This window comes from Oreochromis niloticus, linkage group LG5, assembly GCF_001858045.2.
Source record: "Oreochromis niloticus isolate F11D_XX linkage group LG5, O_niloticus_UMD_NMBU, whole genome shotgun sequence".
Taxonomy (NCBI): domain Eukaryota; kingdom Metazoa; phylum Chordata; class Actinopteri; order Cichliformes; family Cichlidae; genus Oreochromis; species Oreochromis niloticus.
Window position 1 is genome coordinate 2,708,795 of NC_031970.2, and position 20,615 is coordinate 2,729,409.

Genomic DNA, 20,615 nt, shown 5'->3' on the forward strand with positions numbered 1-20,615 from the left:
AAGTTTACAGTAAATTTAATTGACTGTATTTTAATTGTAAATGTAACTAACATTAAATGTCCTGTAAGTTCACTGCTAAGGCCCACCGCATTAGCAGTGGGCCTCTCTACTCCGGTTTAATGACCTGTTACAGACTCTAGATGGCAGCAGCTGGAGGCAGATGGTGAGTGTAGCAGCTTCAGCTTTGAATATGGAAATCAGCCCCACTAATCTCAGCTCCACACATCACAGAGTGGACTTCAGCAGCACAGTGGAGGAAGTCTGTGCGTCATGCGCAAGCCTGAATAAAAACTCTGACCTGCTTTGGTCACTGGGATCATCTTCACGGTTAGCTTCTCATCTCCTTATTTCTATCTGTCAAATATAAAAGGGGGGCAGTGTTTAGTCTTCAGTGACTCGGTTCCATCCTGACTGGGTGGAACTGCTCTGAACACTAACTGCCTGATTTCCTGCAACAATCAATCCCACTGTTTCTAATTGGACGTGGTAGCGCCCCCTCCTCCTCTTCCTCTGCTCTCCGGTTTATTGTCACTGACATTCGGATTATTCCCTCACAGCAGCAGCAGCAGCCTGCTCCTCATCCTCCTCCTCGTCTCCTTCTCCTCCGTCCGACAATGCGGGCACAAACTAAGGATTTATAATTTCTCCTTCGTTTCCTCCTCGTCTGCACGGTAAGAGAAATCTTTCCTTCCTTCCTCATCTTGTTTCGCTTTTAGCGTTTCTTTAAAATGTTTTCGTGCTGCTGAGCCACGCGCACGCCAAACAGCGCCGGGCTCTCGTGCGGACGCAGACCGCGTGAAGTGGGTTACCGGTGGGAGCTCTGGTGTTGTGTTCGGGCTGTTTGACTTTAAGTTGCACAGAACTGAGCGGTGTGTGTGTGTGTGTGTGTGTGTGTGTGTGTGTGTGTGTGTGTGTGTGTGTGTGTGTGAGACACTGCTTGTGCGCGCTCGGTGGCTCTTTGGTTCCGAGCCGTTTGTTGGGAACGATCAGCGCAGGATCCGCGCCCCGCGGGACACTCCAAAGACCCCCCCCCCCCGTGTTTACTTGACTCACTGCTGGACAGTCCGCGTGCCGCCGTGCACGCCTGCAGAGGTGACGGGGTCGCGCTCATACAGGATTTTTTGCGTGTGATTTGAATTGAGCAGAAATGATTGGCCGCTCTTCACCGGAGTAATCTGAGGTGGGCCCCCCGGAGGCTCCTCTGACCCCACTCTCATATCGACCCCTCTAATAGAAGACACTTACACCAGCACTCACACCCACACCCCCACCATCTCCTCCAGAATTTTGGGTGGCATATGGCTGCTTCTGCTCCAAGGCTCACAGATGTTCAGTTGTTACATCAGCAGCCTTGTTTGGAGACAAGACGCTCAAACCACATTCTACCTTCTGCTTCTGTGTGTGTGTGTGTGTGTGTGTGTGTGTGTGCAGAAGTGTGTGGGTGTTAGTGTCATTATGGGGGCCTGTGGCTCAGTAATTGCTATGGTCTGATCTCGTTGTGTCCTCACTGGAGAGCTATAATCCTCAACTGAAAGTAAGCTCATGCAGAAAGAGTCGGAGTGATCTGGGATGTATTTCAGTGGGAAATATGCAAATATCCATCTCGACAGGAGGCAGCATCTGTGGGCTCGATCTGTGATTATTCACCTTTTGCAGTGTCTGCTCTCCCGTCTTCACAGGAGGGAGACGTGATCATGTTTTTCCCGTCAGCACTTTAGAAGCAGGTCACAGTCAAGGTATAAAGCAATAATATTCATTATATTTCTAAAACTGTGGAACAGATTCCCCAAAACAGTCCAGATGGTTAAAAAATTAATTAAGAAGAGTTACCATTTGAGAAGCTGCAACATTTTCCCCCCTTTTTGAAAAAAAAAAAAAATGTTTTGGAAAACGACTTCAGTCATGAATAAATGTTCAGAATCAACAAACCAACAGTCCAAGCAGGTTTAACTGTTTAAGCCTGTTTAGGTTACACAGAAATATTAAAAGTAAATAGAACAAAGCAGAAAAGCTTGGCATAAACTGACCAAGCAGTTTATTAATGTGATGCTGTTGTTCCTGCTCTCGTGACTGGACCCAGTACACGACCTTCACAAACCCTGCAGGATAAACTGGGCCCATTAAACCATCTGAGCGCTGATTAACTCTCAAACACTTGATTAAAAGACAGGATGAAAGCACCTGCTGCCTAACAACGATCAGGCTACAGCGAAGACAACGACGAAGGCGCCTGGGAACACGATGACTTTCACCTTCTTACGGGCTGGTTTTTGTTCACTGGGCCTCGTATGAGACTGTTGAGGTGCTGTGGTACGTTTCATTGGTTGGGAAGCCCTCTGTAGGAACACCAGCTTGCTTGGCTTTAGATCCTACTTCTGAAAAATGTAGATGGTTTAACTTTTTCATGAGAGATCTCCTAATGTTTTATCCACAGCGCTGACGTGTTTTAGGAGCCAACTGTTCGGCTCACCTCTCAGCTGCTGATTTACTGGTCAGTCCGATTCTCTCAGCTACGACCCTGAGTTGTAGATAGAAACAATAAGAAGCAGGCTGCGTGCTGCTTCACTGAAATTTGAGTGACTGTCTGATGTATTTATGTTGTATTGTTCAAAATCCAAACAAAGTCAAAATATCCAGTAAGACGTAAGCAATGAGATATTACAGGTAAAAAATTAAATAACGATTCATGAAAATGAATACACACTCTCCCTGTTTATGCCACTTAGTGTGGATTCAATTTAATCATTTTCGCATTAAAATATTCCAGAAACCAGTAAAATGAGTAGTTGTTGTCTCACAGTTACAGTTTCAAGCTGCAGAGACTCAATGTTGAAATCGAGTCCTGCACAAATCCCCCTCCCTTAAAAATGTGTATATTCTACAAGCATGTAAAGATATACTTTTCTCTCTGAGACTCTGCCATTTTCATCCAGCAGACGTCTCATCTCTATTCCTCATATTTGGATTCTCTTTTGTTTAGTTTAGTTTTGAGTTTGTTCGTGGATCGTTCAGAGGCCCATCTGCAGCTCCGACATTCCCAAAAACTTTGTGGCTCAATTTTCTAATGTAGGATAATAAAAATACTTTTGGGAACTTTTGGACTCCAAGAAAAAAATGACAAAATGTAAATCCGACTTCAGTTTTCTTTTCTGGAAATTGATGCAAATGAGCACACTGCTCTCATGAATCCTGCATCACCTCTGACCCATCAGACTGTTACAATAACAGACACACAGCAAACGTGGGCGATGACCCTCCAGTAAAAATATTACATGAATATAAATATTATGGAGTATTTTTTCAGGATAAAACGTTGAATATTGTGAGTGATGCTGAGAGCTGACAGCCTGCTGCTGTGGGCTTTACTCCAGGCGTGCTTCGCAGCGGTTTGCAGCCATTTCTTTGCTGTCAGCAGAAGTAACTGTCTATTTTTTGTCTTTACAAATAGCTTTTATTGAACTCTTTAAAAGCCGCTTTATTGTGCGATGTGACAGCAGCGCGGTGAACTCGTGTCAGTCTGCTGGCCTTCACATTTACAGAATATGAGGCCAGTTTGCGGTGAGAACATCCGTCTTCTGCCTGCTTTATCTTCACTGCTGCTTTCTGCTGGATTAGTCGAGGATGTCGAGCGATGCCTTTTCAGTCCGCCGTGCCTGATCGTGGTATCGCACACTCGCAGATGGCCCACAGACGGCTTAAAAAGTTGTCAGATCAGCTCTGATGCGCCGACAAACTAGTGCAGTGCATCGGACGTGACGAAGGACGGCAGCTGGCGTCGCTTTTAGAAATCTGGCTTTGAAATCTCGCGTGATGTGAGTTTGTGTTTTAAATGATACGTGTACAACTTTACCGTTTGCCTCACACTGAATGCATTAAAAATCACGTCTTATGGATACTATAAACACACACAAATGCCCTCTATTAGTCCAAAGATCCTTTGGTTAGAAGTTCATTTTTACGCACAGCACTGTGGGTGGTCAGTCCCACTAGAAAAGTGTCGTATCAGCACTCGGTCATTTCAATAAAAGTCTGAGATCTTTTCTTTTCTTTGGAAAAAACCCCAAAATCTTTTGATTCAAATTAAAAATGTAAGAAAACCACTCAGAGTAAATTATTCCATTTAAATGTTCGTAAATTGTTTTCAGCATCGAGTCTCTAAAGTAACACCAACGAGAGGCTTTTTATAAAAATCTTCATTTGAATATTTAAATATGAGGCATCACTAATGCACCAAACCACAGTATTTATTCATCTACAAAGGACGAATGGACCTTTTTAAAATGCATACAAACTCAACTAAACTCTAACATGAGGCAGTAAAAATGTGAGACGTTTGCATCGAGATTTTAAATGATCTCAGTCAGGCTCCAGGTGATGACATCACCACCCCGAACGGGAAATGCAGTTTTCCGTTGGCTGCTCCTGGCGTGACCGCGGATCAACCATGAAGCCGAGCTCGGGGGAATCTCCTGCAGATCCCGGGATGCACGTTTTGTTTTTGTGGAAACTAACAGTGTCGGGATGTCTGCTTACTGATGATGACCGTGATGGCAGCGTGGTGACTCTGTGTCGAGCATGCTGTCTGTGTCTGAACTCGTGAATATGTTGTTATTAATTTTAAAAAAGTTGTTGTTTTTTTACTTAATTTAAGCAAAATAATCCCAACATGAGCCCAGAGAATGGGAGGACTTTGAGCTCTGGAAAGACGGAGCAGACCTGCTGGTTGTTGGTGGAAGCTTTGCAACTGTGAAATGTTCAAAAACGCTGATGCAGGATCCAACATCAGCCACACAACGATGATTCTCCATGATTTATTTATTATCTTTGGCCCTGAAACTTGGTCCTGTGAGCCTCTCGGCTGTGGACATGTGACCGGGTCAGATCTTTGCAGCTCCGTCCTCCCTGTGGTTTGTGATCAGTCGACGATTACTTGTAAACATACTGAACTCTTTATCAGAATTTTAACTATTTATGAACATGCTGTACATTTATTTATCTGCATCATCACAAAACGACAATAATTCAAAGAAAGGACACAGAAAATAAATAAATGTCGATAAATTAATACTAAATGATTTTCTTTTCATGTTTATCTAGAAGCTTTAAATTTTACAAAACATAAAAACACAGAAAAATGAACATTGTGGACGTTAGCTGTGCGACATAAACACAACCGAAATATGGGCCAGAACATAATTTTACTCTCAGTCTGAACACAATTCAGTTTTATTTATACACAATATCACAACAACATATATTTTATATTGTAAGGTAGACCCTACAGTAATACATACAGAGAAAAACCCAACAATCATATGACCCCCTATGAGCAAGCACTTTGGCGACAGTGGGAAGGAAAAACTCCCTTTTAACAGGAAGAAACCTCCGGCAGAACCAGGCTCAGGGAGGGGCGGGGCCATCTGCCACGATTGGTTGAGGTGAGAGAAGGAAGGCAGGATAAAGACATGCTGTGGAAGAGAGACAGAGGCCGTTTATCAATGCCCAAGTACGCGAGTACGTACTCGCGTTCTCGGTGAGTACGTACCCGCCAAGAACACGAGCACGGACTCGCGATATGTACAATTGGAACACCTGTGTACGTGATGATGTCACAGGTCCGGAGTTTTTACTGCCGTCCCCTCCTAATTTAACTGTGAGTAACATGTTATGAAGCTTAACTTTAATCACAGCCAAACCGGTTTACTCAGGAACAAATAAAACACTGAAATAAACCAAACATTAACATTTAGAAGTGATCTAAGTGACTTATATATCATTTTTAACCTCAGTAGTGAAACCTCTATTAATAAAAATAGTGTACATGTACATACGTGTACATACCTTAATAAAAACAAGCAGGTGAGATGTTAGAACGCTTTTATTTCTATTCTAGTGGACACTCAATACTATAGACAGCTGCTGGGGTTTCTTTAACCTGAGTAGTGAGAAGTCCGCGAGCGGGGCGGGGGGGGTTGAAAACGATGTGCCGGGAGTCCGCTGTTGAGTTTTGGACGAAATGCATTCTGGGATATATAGCTGTACCAAGTCCACACCGATGCATGCTCGATAAAACGGGCGGAGCGAGAACACATCCGGGACTTTTTCGCGTTCTCGGCTTGATGCGTACTTCGAATTGGAACAGTACTTGGTCTCCGACTGATGACGTATCACGAGTACACGAGAACGCAAGTACGCACAAGTACGCATATTGATAAACGCCCAGAGATTAATAACAAGTATGATTCAGTGCAGAGAGGTCTATTAACACATAGTGAGTGAAGAAGAAACACCCAATGCATCATGGGAATCCCCTAGCAGCCTACACCTATTGCAGCATAACTAAGGGAGGATTCAGGGTCACCTGATCCAGTCCTACCTGTACACTCTGTTAGAACACCGAGCCACCTGCGTGTGTTAGCATTCATCGACGCTGGATGCTAAACCTATTTTTGCGTTCACCTCTATTGTGAGGGAGAGCTTACACGACTTTGCTGGAAACCAGTCAGCTGGATGAAGATGAGTGTAGCTGATAGTTGGAATACTTTAAGAATTTACCACAAAGTCCAACAATCTCTCACATCCCTACATAACGGCGCTGCTGACCCAGCTGCCCTCGATCGGAGTCGACGAGCTCGTCGTCCATCTCTGGTTGGCGGTGTCAGGAGAATCTCAGCTGATGGGTTTTCAGGATTCACACAAAGCGAGTTTTTCACTGAAGCTGGAATATTTTTAACTCTCGCCAGAGCAGCTTTGCCTCTGATCGTGTCACCTCATATGAATTAGTGTCAGCTCATCTCATTTCTTAGACTCGGCGTGTAATGCTGCGCTGCAACGCCGTCAGAGTCCAAGTGTTCAGTCATTTCTGTACGACCGTCAGTTCAGAACTCAGCAGAGAACGAGTGAAAAGCAAAGCTGGAACCGGAGAATGTGGCTTATTGTTTTAAAACGAGACTAATTATGAAGAGCCTCGTAATAACTTGATGATGTTTTAGCGTTGAGGTGTTAAGCTGCAGGTTTTAGCCGAATGTGACAGGAAATCCAGTTTGACAGATTTCGGCTGGCTGTGCTTCCCGTCTGTACAGCGCACTCGAGTTAAAACGGCCTCGCTCTCGGTGCACGGCGTGCTCCCACTCAGTCAGCCAAACACTGCCGGCTGCATATCAACCAGCCACATCAAACGGCCCAGTGATGCTGCCGCTCCGTCCTCGCTGAGCTTTAAAAGGAGTTTAATCTGGACTCTGCTGTAGATGGGTGAGCATCGCCCATGTGTGCGTCCCAGGGAGCGCGCTCGGAGCAAGAGGGGTGGAGATTTTAGGAAGCATACTTGCATTTCAAAGTAATGGGCTATTTATAGGGCACACAAACAGAGCGGGGGGGGGTCCACTGCCTGTGGCCTGTTGTTGTTAGCATCGAGGAATGCACCAGTGGCTGTTGTGATAAGGATGGTGTGGAAGGGTTGCAGCCACAGCGTGTTGCGACACACACACAGTTTGTTTTAGTTGCAGTGATTAGACTGTACGGATACAGACATGCACATTTCTGGGAATCATGCTAATTTATGCTGTTGCGATGGAGTTGAAAGATGACGGCGAGCTCTCGGGCCTACAGCTGGCTGATGCAGCGTGTCTGTTTGTGTATTTCTAATCGCAGAGAGTTGACTTCATGTGTGTGTGTTACCTCGCTGCGTGAGTGGAACCAATCGTAGAGAAGACTCCTCTGTGTGATCATCAAAGGTGCAGATACAGATCGTGCAGGGCAGCCGTCGCCCGAGGCTGATCACGTGACTTCTGGGATGCGTAAACAAATTAGCCCGGCCTGCTTTGTGTGCGAACACATGAACGAATCCGCTGGACGTGCGAGTGCGTAAAATGTCAGGGCCGCTCGCTGTTTTCCATGAAATCCACGGCCCGGGAGAATCCACGTGAAACACTGATCGCTTCATTTATTTTCTGATTAAATCCACAAAAGTCCTGAGGGGGAAACGGAGAAGAGAGCTGTGAGACGACAGGGATCCGTAACAAGAGCGAGGGCAGCAAACGCTCGAGCTGTGTGTACTGTAACGACAACTTAACTTTATTTAAGAAGATAATCAGTGTTCCCTCCACAGCAGACGCATGTCGGTACCGTGTGTTTCAGAGGAGCTGCTGCAGAGTGAATCCAACCTCATGATCTGAATCCAGTCAAAGTGCTTAACATGAGGCGGACTCTGAGGAGACGGTGAGGTTAGCAGGGTTACATCCAGAATAACTGGGTAACTGTGTGGAAAATTAAACAGATCAACCAAAAAAAGCAAAAAATCTTGTTGAGATTCTCAAGAAAAAACATTTTCTGAATCCACTTTTTTTTGGAGGACTTGGAGGTGTGGTCTCTGACTCGTTGTTTGAATAGAGCCATGAATGTGCTGCATACACCCAAGAGGCACCATCACCGCACCGCCCTGCAGCTCACACTCTTTGGTTACTGCGATATGCTGGTCTCTCTCATCCTGCCCCCCCAGACATGAACCGATGGGTAAAAGTAGCAGTGACGAGTGCGCTGTTTGCAGTTTAAGAAGACTCTGCATGGACCGCTCGGCTTGGAAAAGTGTGCTTTTTCTTTTTTAAGCATCTGGTAAATAATAGAAAATGTTGACCCGCCTCGGGGCGTACTCCTTCCATTCCACTGAAAGGTGAAGAGGATAAGATCTCTAACCTTGTTATAACGCGATACCAGCGGCTCAACATTCGGACACGTTGCTTTGACACAGCACCTACGAGGGCAGCAGGTTAATCTGCTGAGGAGCAGCTCACAGGAAACGACTGAGGGCCCATGTCAAGTTGGCCAATCCAGTCGCCCGTCTGAAACGAGCTGTGTTTGTGTCCCAGTGGGTGAGAGCGGTCTGGGGGGCGGCACCAAAAGTATATCTGCTGTGTTAGACGTCAGGCTGAAAGATGGAGGGATTTCTTTTATTAACATGTCACCCTGTAGATGTCTTTCACTCCAATATTTTCTTTTTCACTTTGAAAAGACGTGCAGAGCTTTGTGCTCAGACATTTATCTTTAAGTCTCTTAAGACCTGCCGTGGACCACCTGTGCAGTATTAAACAGCAGAAAGACAAAGTTTGAGTCTCTCTGATGGATTTAGTGAAGCATTCAAGAACCAGAGAATCAGATATTTCCTTCAGGATTAAAGTTTGGGTCTCGCTCTAACAGAATGTTGTCGTGTGCATTGACAGCTTGATATAAAACATGAGTTAAGTGTTGTTGTACTGAAACATGTTGTTCTCGTGTGTCACTGTTCACACACAAACCTTTTTATTTACATTTCCTCATTTTATGGATCTTTTGCCTGACAGCAGATTAGTTTTCATGAAGTTGAGGTGACTCGATTGTCACATTTTTCTTATGATGCATAACTGTGCGTTTGAGGCCGTTACCTGCTGCGGGTGTCGTAAACGTACAGAAACAAAGAGCGGAGCTGAACTTGGAGACTTTTGATGAAGTTGCTTGCACTGCAGGGGTTCCTGGAGGAAACGCTTTATCGTTTTTATCTCGACTCCACTTAAAGAAATTCGTCTTTCAGAAGCGTGACGCTGTAGGATCTTGTGGGGTAAACACACTCACATCGATTTGTTTCTTTTTTCCCAACACAAAGCTTCCTTGGACGAGCAAAGCTCCGTGTTTGGGTGCTTTAAACTTTATTTTACCATCCAAGTATTTCCAGGCTTTTATCTGGAATCCAGGACTTCAGCTTTGATGTCGATGCCAAGTCTCCTGTGTAATGATCGTCTGTGCTGCAAACTTTAGTGGCACCCTGGCCTTCTACCTCAGAAAAGCCCCCAAAATTGTGCTGTCTTCTTTAACCTAACCTGTTTTTAAAGGGTGAGCATTGGCTTTGCTGTTCTTTGCTTTCTTTCACACAGGTGCAGGTGGCAGCAGAGGTGCGTGAGGGTTTCAAAGGTAGCTTTATTGCAGCAAGTCAGTTTTATTTATATCATCCTAATATTGCAAATTTGACTGGCTTTACAGCCCCCCCCCCCCCCCCCCCCCCCCCCCCCCTCCCCCACAGGAGGGTTCGTGTGCCTGGTTGATGGACAGAAATTTGATGACGTTCACGCACAAACTGCATCAAAAAAAGTGTAACGCAGCATATTCTTGAATTCAGATACAAACATTATGAAGTAGAACAAGGAGTCAAAAATAGATCAGATGGCTTCAGACTGAGGTGCTGGGCTCTGCAGCACTAGTCTGACAGCAGCGGGTGTCGGTGTGATAAAACAGCTGCTTTCTTTCTTATTTCTCATCATCACGGGCCAGACACCGTCACTATTCTGACATCTTTACCGGAGCTGCATTGCAGTAAATACAGGTGAACGTTGGAGAAGTAAAGCGGAGATTTGTTGGTTGTTGAAAGCTCTGTCACAGAGTGACTCACAGAAATAAGAGGTGTCATCAAAACGCTCCAGCAGTGGGCCTCTGAAGAGAAAATGCACAGTAAACTCATTAAATTTGGATGATCTCATATTCAAGGTCATCTTCTCGGGCTTGTTCAGACAGTTTGCAGATGGTTCCCTTCTCGTACACTGTGTGCTCTGTGGCTTCAAACTTGCTTAAAGGGCAGCTGTGGACTTCTCCTGCAAAGCCACCCAATTTGTTGTGGAGGATTATGGCTGGTGATGAGTTTCCACACCTGAAGGTTTGTTCACCACCCGTCCTGCTCGCCAGAAGGGCCAGAAGGCTTTGACGTGCTGGAGGAAATCTACCACGTGTGTGTGTGTGTCTCATATATAAATATACTTAAGTCAAGCTTTCCAGCTTTCTTGTGTTTTTACTCTGTCACACCAGGATCCTACTCCATCACACAGACCCTCTGCATGTCCTCCTTCACTACATCCATGAACCTCCTCTGAGCTCTTCTTCTCCTCCTGCCTGGCAGCTCCATCTTCATCCTCCTTTGTCCATCATATCCACCCTCCCTCCTCTGCACATGTCCAAACCCTCTCAGCCTCTCCTCTCTGTCCCTGTGATGGACTCATTTCTGATCCATGCTGCTCGGTGAACAGCTCCATCCTCTCCAAACCATCACAGCAGGTCTCACCACCATCTTTAAACCTTCTCTTTCACTCTTGTTCCTCTCCTTCTGTCCCAAACCACCCCTGACACTCGTCTCCACCCGCTCCACCCTGCCTGCACTCCCTTCTTCACATATTTTCTTGACTGCGGGTATTTAAACTCATCAATCTTCACTAAATCTACTCCTTGCATGACTCATTCAAACACACATATTCTGTCTTGTATCTACTGACTTTCTTTCCTCTTCTGTACAGCTCACACCTCCACCTGACAGGTTCTCCTCCACCTGCTCCCTACTCTCACTACAGATCACAGTGTGAACTGCGAACACAGACTCCTCCACTGCTGACGTAATCCAGCCCACGTCACACCTCACCACCATCTTTCTGTCCTCATACATGTCAAGTACATTTTAGATTTCTACTAATGTCTGTGGTGAAATCGGTGCAGAGAAGAAGACGATTTTGAGCACAAGTTGATTTAAGTCAGGTGTGGTCTCTCCTGTCTGTCCTGTTGATATTTTGTTTCCACCCAGAAATCTCACAGAAAACGCTTGAAAATGTATTTAGTAATAGGGAAGCAGCTTTTACAGATTTGTGTTTGGTGTTTTCATCTGACTACGCCTCCCTCCACCACACTTCTTCCAGATTTGATTGCTCCACCTTCTCTGGGGTGAAAATTGGGACTTTGCTGTCCAGTTTGAGGTTGTAGTATGCTGCAGGTTTTGGACGAGCTGTGTCATAAAACCCTCCTGATTAGTCAATAATAATAACGCACAAGCCATCCTTGAAAAGCACAGGTAGCAGTTTCTCTATTCTCAGATGCATTTTGGGAAACGTAGGCTGTAGGGTGAGCCCAAACTGGCAGCAAGAACAAAGTGGCAGAACGGCGCACATCACAGTGACAAACATGCACAGTGACACCCAACATGATGCACTTATAACAGCATAATAGCATTATTGTGCAGTAATGTAACACTGGAGCCCAAAGTGTGGAACACGATGTCACACATGGAAACAATCACAGCTCTGCTCCGAGCGCTGTGTCGCGTTGGTGCTACAATACGTCGCATTATTCCAACTTCCAGGCAGATCTGCAGCTAACATCCAGCCCACTGCTGAAGAATGGGCGCCTTGTTCACATCAGCAGAGCGTCAGGACAACAAAATATTTTCCACAGATGCCCTCTTACATAAGCTGTCCCTCTTTTTATTCTTCTTCTGCTTCCTGCTCTTCCTCACAGAAATCGAGGTCAGCGTTAATTGAAATTCAGACACCTATTAATTAGTGAGTAGACTTCTTTCTCCCGCTGTCTCCTTTCCAGTCCAACCCTCGTCTTTGTCTCGCCGTTTCATAACCGCTCCTCTCTGTTCTTTTCCTTTTCTACCTCCTCACTCCTCCTCTAGCTGCTCTCATTCCCTCACTTTCAGGCCTCTCTTGATGATTGCCACTTTCGTTCGGCTCCTCAGATCAAGCCGTTTCGGTTGACGTCTGCGCACGCAGCTTTGAACAGCCGCTCTCTTCGGGGAGTTTCGCGAGTCGCTCTCCTCTGGGATGATGCTGGCTGCGGATTAATCAGCATCCAGTCCAAATCGCTTTCTCAAGCTGCGATCCGCTGGTTATTTATGAGACAGCCAGTCGGCTTGTTGTCAAGCAATTTGTTAATTAAAGGAACTCGGGTGGACTGAGAGAGTGTGTGTTGGAGTAATGATTAAAGTCAAGTGACGGGAAATATTGACGGTGGAAGTGATTATTCTGCTGACTGAGCCGGATGACCTGCGACCGTTTTTCATTCCTGTTTAGCTCTCAGGCTTTGTTGAAGTGACTTTAAAGTTAAAGATTCCGGTTTGAATGCTGTGTTAACCCGTTAACAGTCACCGTGCTGCCGTCTGACTGCTCCGTGCAGAAGTTTGGTTTTTGTGTTAGATGTTAAACCATCCTGAACTTCCTGCAGGCTGCTTTATATATTTTTTTTCTTTTTTACTTCTTACTGTTTGACAGTTGTGCTGCCACAAACGATTATTTTGATAGTTGACAGGTCACCGATTATTTTTGCGATTATTCGACTAATCAGATCATGCATCCACGTACAACGTACAGCTTATTGCACCAGCATGCATCTGCTCTTATATAACTATCATTAGCTTACAGCTTTAAGTGTTTAAGGTATGTGCTGAACTAAAAAATAAAGACAAGATGATAGTTTATTAAATTTTAATGAAATTTGCAGATTGTTTCGGTGAAGTTTAATAAACTCCTTGCTATCTAAAATATAACAGGACACCGGAGTATATTCTCGAGCATCTCACACTTCTGATAATCAGTTGCCTGCTTGACGTTTATTCAGCTGTGTAAAAACTATAACTTTAATCTCAGCCAAACTGATTTACTCAGGAACAAATAAAATACTAAAAAAAGCCAAACAATAACATTTTTAAGTTGTCTAAGTGACTTATATATGATGTTTAACCTGAGTAGCGAAAGACGGCGGTGGGTTTGAAAACAATGTGCCGGGAGTCCGGTGTTCTCACCGGCTCTAGTGAGCCTTGAACCCCGGCTAGCTATCGAGCTGGTGGGTAACAGACGTCTCCGAAAACGTCGGAGCGCTTTTGAAAATATGTGATGTCTTGATAAACTGAGCAGATATTTGAGGTTTACACAGCTACATTCTTGCTTGAAAATATGTTAAACGTTTATTTTGTGACCCAGAAAGAATAATAAGAGTGATATTAAAACTAACTAGCTGCCGCCATTGTTGGAAACTGAGCAGGGCCGCGCTATGAATTCTGGGACACAGCTTCTTCTTCGGCGTTTAATGGCAGCTGGCATCCTTGTACATGCAGTGCTGCCATCTTCTGTTTCAGTCCGTTATTACACTCTTAAATCCTACTACTTATTCCTGCATCTTTTGGGATCTTGCAAAGCTTCAAACGACGCGTCGACTATTAAATTAGTCATCGACGATTTTGATAGTCGACGTAATCGTGATTAATCGACTAATCGTGGCAGCTCTATTTGACAGCTTTTCTTTGACGCTGCTCATATAACCAGGAGATGAAAGCAGTTAAAGAGAATGGAGGGGAGCATGTGCACAGGTGTACATCTGAAGGTCACGCACACCTTTCACTAAATATTTAATGAATATTTAATAAATACTCCAGCAGTAAGTATTGCACAGTTCTGTCTAATTGCTTGTTTGAACTTCTTTCCTCCATCACACCTGTTGCACATTCAGACATGCTGAGATTTTGGTTTTCAAGGAAATTTCCTGGAAAATGCTGACGCTTCCTCTGGTAGCGTAATTTCAGTCAGCTTAAGGGGAAATCTTTTGATTCCAAAGATGGAATATTTTCAGTTTATTGCCAATCATTATTGTTGAAAAGAGAGAATCAGAGAATGTTTAAACGTTTAATAATGAATCCGTTATTGTGAAACAGCTTCTAGCCCATTAATCTAATAAGTGCTTCATTTTTGTGGGACCAGCTGACCTGAGTGAAGCTCGTAGCTTTCAACAGGCTTTCTGTCTCGTATCAGGAGTTTATAATTACTGTCAGTAGTTCCTCTGTAGCAAACACACAGCAGCAATAACTGCTGGTATGAAGAGAACGATTAGAAAACCAAGAGACGTGAAAGTAAAATGCTTTTTTAAATAAAAACTGTAACAAATCCCATCTTTGTTTTAGCTTCAGGCTCCTGCAGATACTGTGCGTGACTGTCTGCAGTTAGTCTCAAATATCTCATGATCGCCCCGTGGAAACATCCCACTTCTTTTTTGTTTTATTGGTTTTTGCTCATATAAAATATGTCCTGAAATTATTCCACCTTCTTTGCCGTAGTGGAGAAACCAGTCATCATTTCTTCCGTCTTCCTTTTAGACTTTTTTTCTTTCTAGTGCAAGCAAACCCATAATAAGAGCTTTCAGAGCATCGGTCGATTTAGTGCTGCTCTTTCCGAGTTCTGTTGGTTGCAATCCTGAGTTCAGTTATGAGTAAACCTCCTGCCCCAGTCATAACAAAGCAGCTTGCGATGGTATCGACCGGATGTACGGTCACTAATGGATGTGAAGACTCTATCATTCTGCCTTGCACAAAAGCAGGGGTTCGCAGAAATGCACTCAGCCTCTGAGAGTGCACGAGGGAGCTTGGCCCGTGAGCTGCAGAGCCTGAAGGAAGGCCACGAGTCTGGTAGAGAGCCTCTTATACTAATGCACTTAGTCTCCAGAGAAAGCTGCGGAGAAGAGAGTGAAATGAGAGTGGAAGGAGGTGGCGGTTAGAAAAACTGTCAGAGAGCTTAAAAGCAGGAGGAGAAGCGTGCTTTTGTGTGGAAACTCAGTGTTCGAGGCAGATAAGGAACAAAAAGACGGCGGCAGGGGGAAACGTGGAAAAGATGCGATCCAGGAGAGACGGGAATGAGCCCGAGAGTAACGGTGGCGGTAAGCCATCAGATAGCAAAGGTTGGAGGTTAATAACTCACTGAGGAGAAGGGTGGAGGGCAGTCTCAGCGGAGCGAAAAGAGCTTACAACGAGCAGGGGATGTAACACGACTGGGTTCAGATGATGATGCAGTTCACCTGTGAGGGTTCAGAATAAAACACTGATGAAACATCCCAGCCTCGTGTGAAACGCTGCAAACTAAAGTGTCACGAGATGCCGGCACCAAGACATCAACAGGTCCTTTCAGCCCTGGATCGTCATTGTTCCAACTAATTGTAGGGAAGCTCAGATTAGATGAGGAAAAATGAAACATTTCAGCTTGCTGAAGGGAAAGAAAATACAGGAAGTGAAGAGATCAGTGTTCATGAATATTTGTGCAGAGAGGACTGAAAAAGCAGAACAGAACGAGCCGGTGTGCTATCTTGGATCTGGCGTGAAGCACTTCTGAGGTCCTCTGTTCTGTTTCTCTGCACCATTTGATATCACACAGCCCCACACTGAGCTCTGTTTTGGCACACATCAGCAACTTTGAGGTTTTGAAGCCCAGTTTTGTATCCTGATTCTTGAGGCGCTTTGTGAAATGGAGCCTCGTTGTGCAGCTCACTTCCTTTCTGCAGAGGACGAGGGCGTAGCGTGTCAGATTAAGCCCGAGCCCCTCTGTCTGCCTCGTAACACAAACCGCTAGCTGTTTTCTCAACACGCCAATAATATAATAGAGCTAAAGTGATCTTTGTTCGTGTATTATACTGTACCCAGGCATGTGAAAGAGAAATTTCCATTTGAGGGATTGTGCGCTTGTCACACAGCGGGAGTGAAGAGGGATTTTTGCCCTGGCTGTTTGTATCCTTCTCTCTTTTGTGCAGGATGATTTTTCTACCTATTTTTGTGCGCAGTCGCCTTTTGTTGTCTTAAAGAACTGCATAAAAATCTCTGCACATTTGGACAAGCGAGTAGATTTCATCTCTTTGTTTGCTAAGCTGCTTTTTGTGCTACGTTGACATGCTGCTGTTCAGGTCTGTGGGAAAGCTTCAAATAAGGTTCCACTTTACTGCGGATGTTACAGCCATGTTCCTGCTTTGTGTTTCCTCAAAGGAAAGAGCTTCACGATCACTGCGTTCTGTGTTTTGTGCTGAGGTTACTTCAACTCTCGGCTCAGAGAGTCTTTCGGCACGTTGCGGTAGAATGGCGAGCCGTCGCCGTTGTTTGCCGAGGTGGATTTACATTTCAATTTAAAGAAATGACACGCTCTCCCCTCTCCTGTTATCTCTGTCAGCAAACATCAAACAGGACTCGGGTTTACTCGAGGTTCTCGAGGCCCTGCTGGTCGGCCTATAAAGGCAGCCGCGCTCTCCTCTCATCCGCATAATCGAGTTGAACACTCGCACGGCTTTCTCATATCTAATGTAGAAGCGAGCAGCCACTCGGATGCTCTCACAGCCCAGGGATCTGGGTCAAACAGCCCCGGCAATAATACTGAAGGGGACGGCTCACTTTTGTTTTTTTCCTTTTTGGAGTTAAAGCAGGAAAACATCACTAATGTCATACTGGGTTTGTTACTGGGTCCAACTTGTAGTCTGCAGACTCTTTCTGCTGTCTAAAAAACCATTTTTTAATATTTTTAAAAGTCTCTGCATCATTTGAATCTTCATCCCTGGGTTAGCAGGCCTGAGATGCTCTGTGGTGGAGGCTGGGGGGGTCTGTGTTGCCAACAGATGGGGTCAAAAGAAAAGAGGCTAACCGCGGCTCCAGCAGCTGCTGCACATGTTCAATTTATGTTCAGGTTAGGCTGAACACTTATGTCAGTGATGTCGGTGGTTGGCTTTGTGACAGGAGCCCTGCTGCCGTTTTTCACCAATCAATAAAAAGAATAGAAAAGGAAAAAGGTGAGGAGCAGAAAATGGCCCCGTCCACCATTCCTGCATTCAGCTTTAAACAGAATGAGAGTCTGAGGACTAAATTTGATCAAATAAATGGAGCCGTGGTGCTGCAGGTGATGGATGCGGAATGTGCTGCCTTGAACTACGCGCAGCAGGCGACGTGCACGGCTCTGAAATCGTGTCTCGTTGCACCTGGAGCATCATCACTATGGAAACAGACAACAATGTGTTGGCTTGAAAACAGGAATCTTAACATTCGAGTCATCCGCGATCCAAGATAGGAAACAGCCTAAAGGTAAAACAAATGGGAAGATTAAACATGGATCAATAAATCATCATTGGAAGAGAAACCTTTAAAAAACCTTTTTAGTGCCGCAGACAACACAAAAAGTGACTTTATTACTTATTTAGACCAATTAATTATTATAAAGTGGCCTGATTTTGCAGTCTAATCATTTTTACAGCATCCGTCCTGCGCTATGTTCCCTTTTAACACAAGTCTGATCTGTCTAAGGATTCTTGTTTGTGTGTGAAGGATGTTTATAGTAGCAGAAGTAATAATACTGAGTGTTCAGAATAAGGGGAATATGGGGGGAGGCTGTAGCCCTGGAGCCTGTGGTAGGTACGCCTGCAGGGTGATTCTGAAAGTAGGTCACTTTCTCCATCACTTACAGAACAATTATTAAACAGATCAATAAATGCTTTTGTGATTCTGGTTGATAAGAGATCAGTTGAGATTACCTGGCATCAGTCACTAGAAAAAAATGAGTTTTCCCCCTACCAAGGAAGACTCTCCAACCAGCTGGCAAGTGGTTGGAGAGCCTTCCTTGCTTCTGCGAGGTGAAACTGGTCATAACTACTGCACCAAAAACTTTTCTGCATTGCTTTGGTTGCATATTCCCGCAGCCACCCGTAGTTTGCATGCAAGATAACAGCTTGTCTGCAACCTACTCGCTGAGTGTTTATGAAACAGTGACAAGTGGGAAGTGGAAAATGAGAGCCTTGGCCTTCAAAGTAAAAGCTGCACCTTTTGAATCATGTTGTTTCCAGCAGTAAGGCCCAGCTGTGTTTCACTGCTGCTCTGTGTTGGCAAGTGTTTGCAGACAAGTTGGTGCTTTCCATGCAACCTGCTAGCAACCAAAGCAATCACAAGGTGGTTTTTGGTGCAGCACCCTCTTTGTGACCAGTTTGACTTTTGGAAGTTGCTGCGTATTCACCAACCAGTTGGGGAATACTCATTTTCCCGTCTCGTGACCAGAGCTGGCAGCAGGTCACCAGCTGGTCTCTGGATGACTGAGGCCTAAGGCCACCTGCAGACGCGCAAGTGGTTTAGAAATGGTTTGAGTTCTTTCTCCGGATCAGGACTCCAGGCTGTTTTCATGCTTGCTTTGTCTCATTAGAGGTTTTATGAAACATAATGATGGATTACAGTATTTCTCTGAGTCTTCCAGCACCTTCTTTGATGCTTGTGCTTCAGACAAGTGTTTGTGACTATGCTGGTAGGTTTTTCCTGCTTGTTGACTCAACAACTCTTCAGTTTTGTAATCTGTCGGTTTGTTGCCCCCCCCCCCCCCCCGGACCGAGTGTATGTGTCATGCTTTTTGATTGGAGAAACAAGTTACACCTTTCACCTCAGAGAGAATCAACATTTGGGGGATGAAATCCTAAGAACTGGATACAGAAACCTCACAGGAGAGCAATCGCCTGTTTACATAGAATCCTTTCAGAGAAAGGAGATCGGGCCCTTTAAATCTACGTGTCCTGCACTGATGGTGACTCAACAGCAAGTGGTAATCTCATTGATCCGTCCAATATAACCTTTTGCCGTGAATCCACATCAGGACAAAAAGTCGTTCCTGCTCATGTTTGCATGTTGAAATTCTCATCGACCGACAACATGAGCTCTCTGTTTTCTGTGTCTTGTTGGCTTTGAGTCTCCAGTGCTCTCTTTGTGACGGCCATGCTGATTTCTTTTGGAGGGTGAACCCATAGCTGCATGGCTGTCTCCCATCTGATGGAGTCTGCAGGTTTTATTCTCGAGATGGACTTTGGATCACCGCGCTCCCTCCAGCACCCATGTCTTGTCTTTCCCCTCACATCCCAACCAGTCGTGGTGTATTCCTGCTCCACCCCGAGCCTGGAGGATCCTTCCCGTTTGTCATTTGACTCACATTTCAAGTTCAATAAAGTTCAATAAATGCATAATGTTTAAGTTAACAGGCAATCATGTTAAATGACTGAGATTACATTTATTGATAAAATGATCACAATTTTAGCTTCAGTCGAACGTTTCCTCTGGATTGTTGACAAATTTGCATGTGATCCGTTTCCAGCGAGACATAAATATAGAAAATTGCACAGCGTGCCTTCTGGCCATCAGGCTGCTTTTAATAAAACGGCTGAATCAAATCTGCACCTGTTCCCGCCACCGTGTCATCACGGTGAAGCTCTCTGAAGGCTTTTATTTACCAAGCGTCTGGAAATGGCTCTTTTCAATCAGGTAGAGCCGAGCGTGTGTGTTTGTGTACGTGCCTGTGCATTCATTACTGAGAGTAAGAGTGTGTGTGTGTGTGTGTGATGTGTCTGACCTATGGTTGACACACAACCTCTGGTCTCGAGTCTCGTTTGTGAACATATGATGATTGAGCTGAGAGGCTGTGGGTGGAGGTTTGGCCTGCTAAGGTGGATGAAGTCTGCAGTTTTGAGCTTTGTTTCAAAGTAAATTGTGAAACGATTGCGGTCTAACACAGACGTTTGTGTCTTTTGTGGTTCTTCTGTGTGATCGACGTGTTTTAGCTGCTGGTTTCACGCTGATAATGTTTTTCACTCCTTTGCCACAGAGCTCCTGTGTTTAGGACAGTAAGGTGGTTTAACAGGATGTTGTGGGTGCAGATAACTTGTGTTTACATGTGGCTTTAATAGGTCCATGCTTCTAACTAAAAGAAGCTGCGTCAGTACATTTACACTCTTTGATGAGAAAACAAAAGAAAACGATTCTTCCACACTCGCTGCTGTTTCTCCTGCCTCGTTACTTTTTCGGCAGCAGTGAATGATTTTAACGTCCTTTTGATTCCACTGCACCTTTTTAGGATACGGACTTTACCTGGTCCTTGGTCAGTACCCTGGATTAATAAGGACATTAACAATCTGGAAATACAATCCCAGAGGGCAGAGATGGAAGACGACGAGCGTTGATAACATGCTCCCAAAATTTCTGTGTGAATTTCTGGATGTCACCGCCCTAAGACAACAGG

General features: G+C 44.8%; 1 protein-coding gene across 1 annotated transcript in view; it reads left to right on the plus strand.

Moving 5' to 3' along the window:
* The first annotated feature begins 342 nt into the window (after positions 1-342).
* LOC100707129 (poly(rC)-binding protein 4) overlaps positions 343-20,615 on the plus strand; it is a 168,875-nt gene continuing 148,602 nt past the window's right edge. Inside the window, 1 exon segment of the mRNA XM_025907055.1 lies at positions 343-671. The gene's annotated coding sequence lies outside the window, so the exon portion shown is untranslated.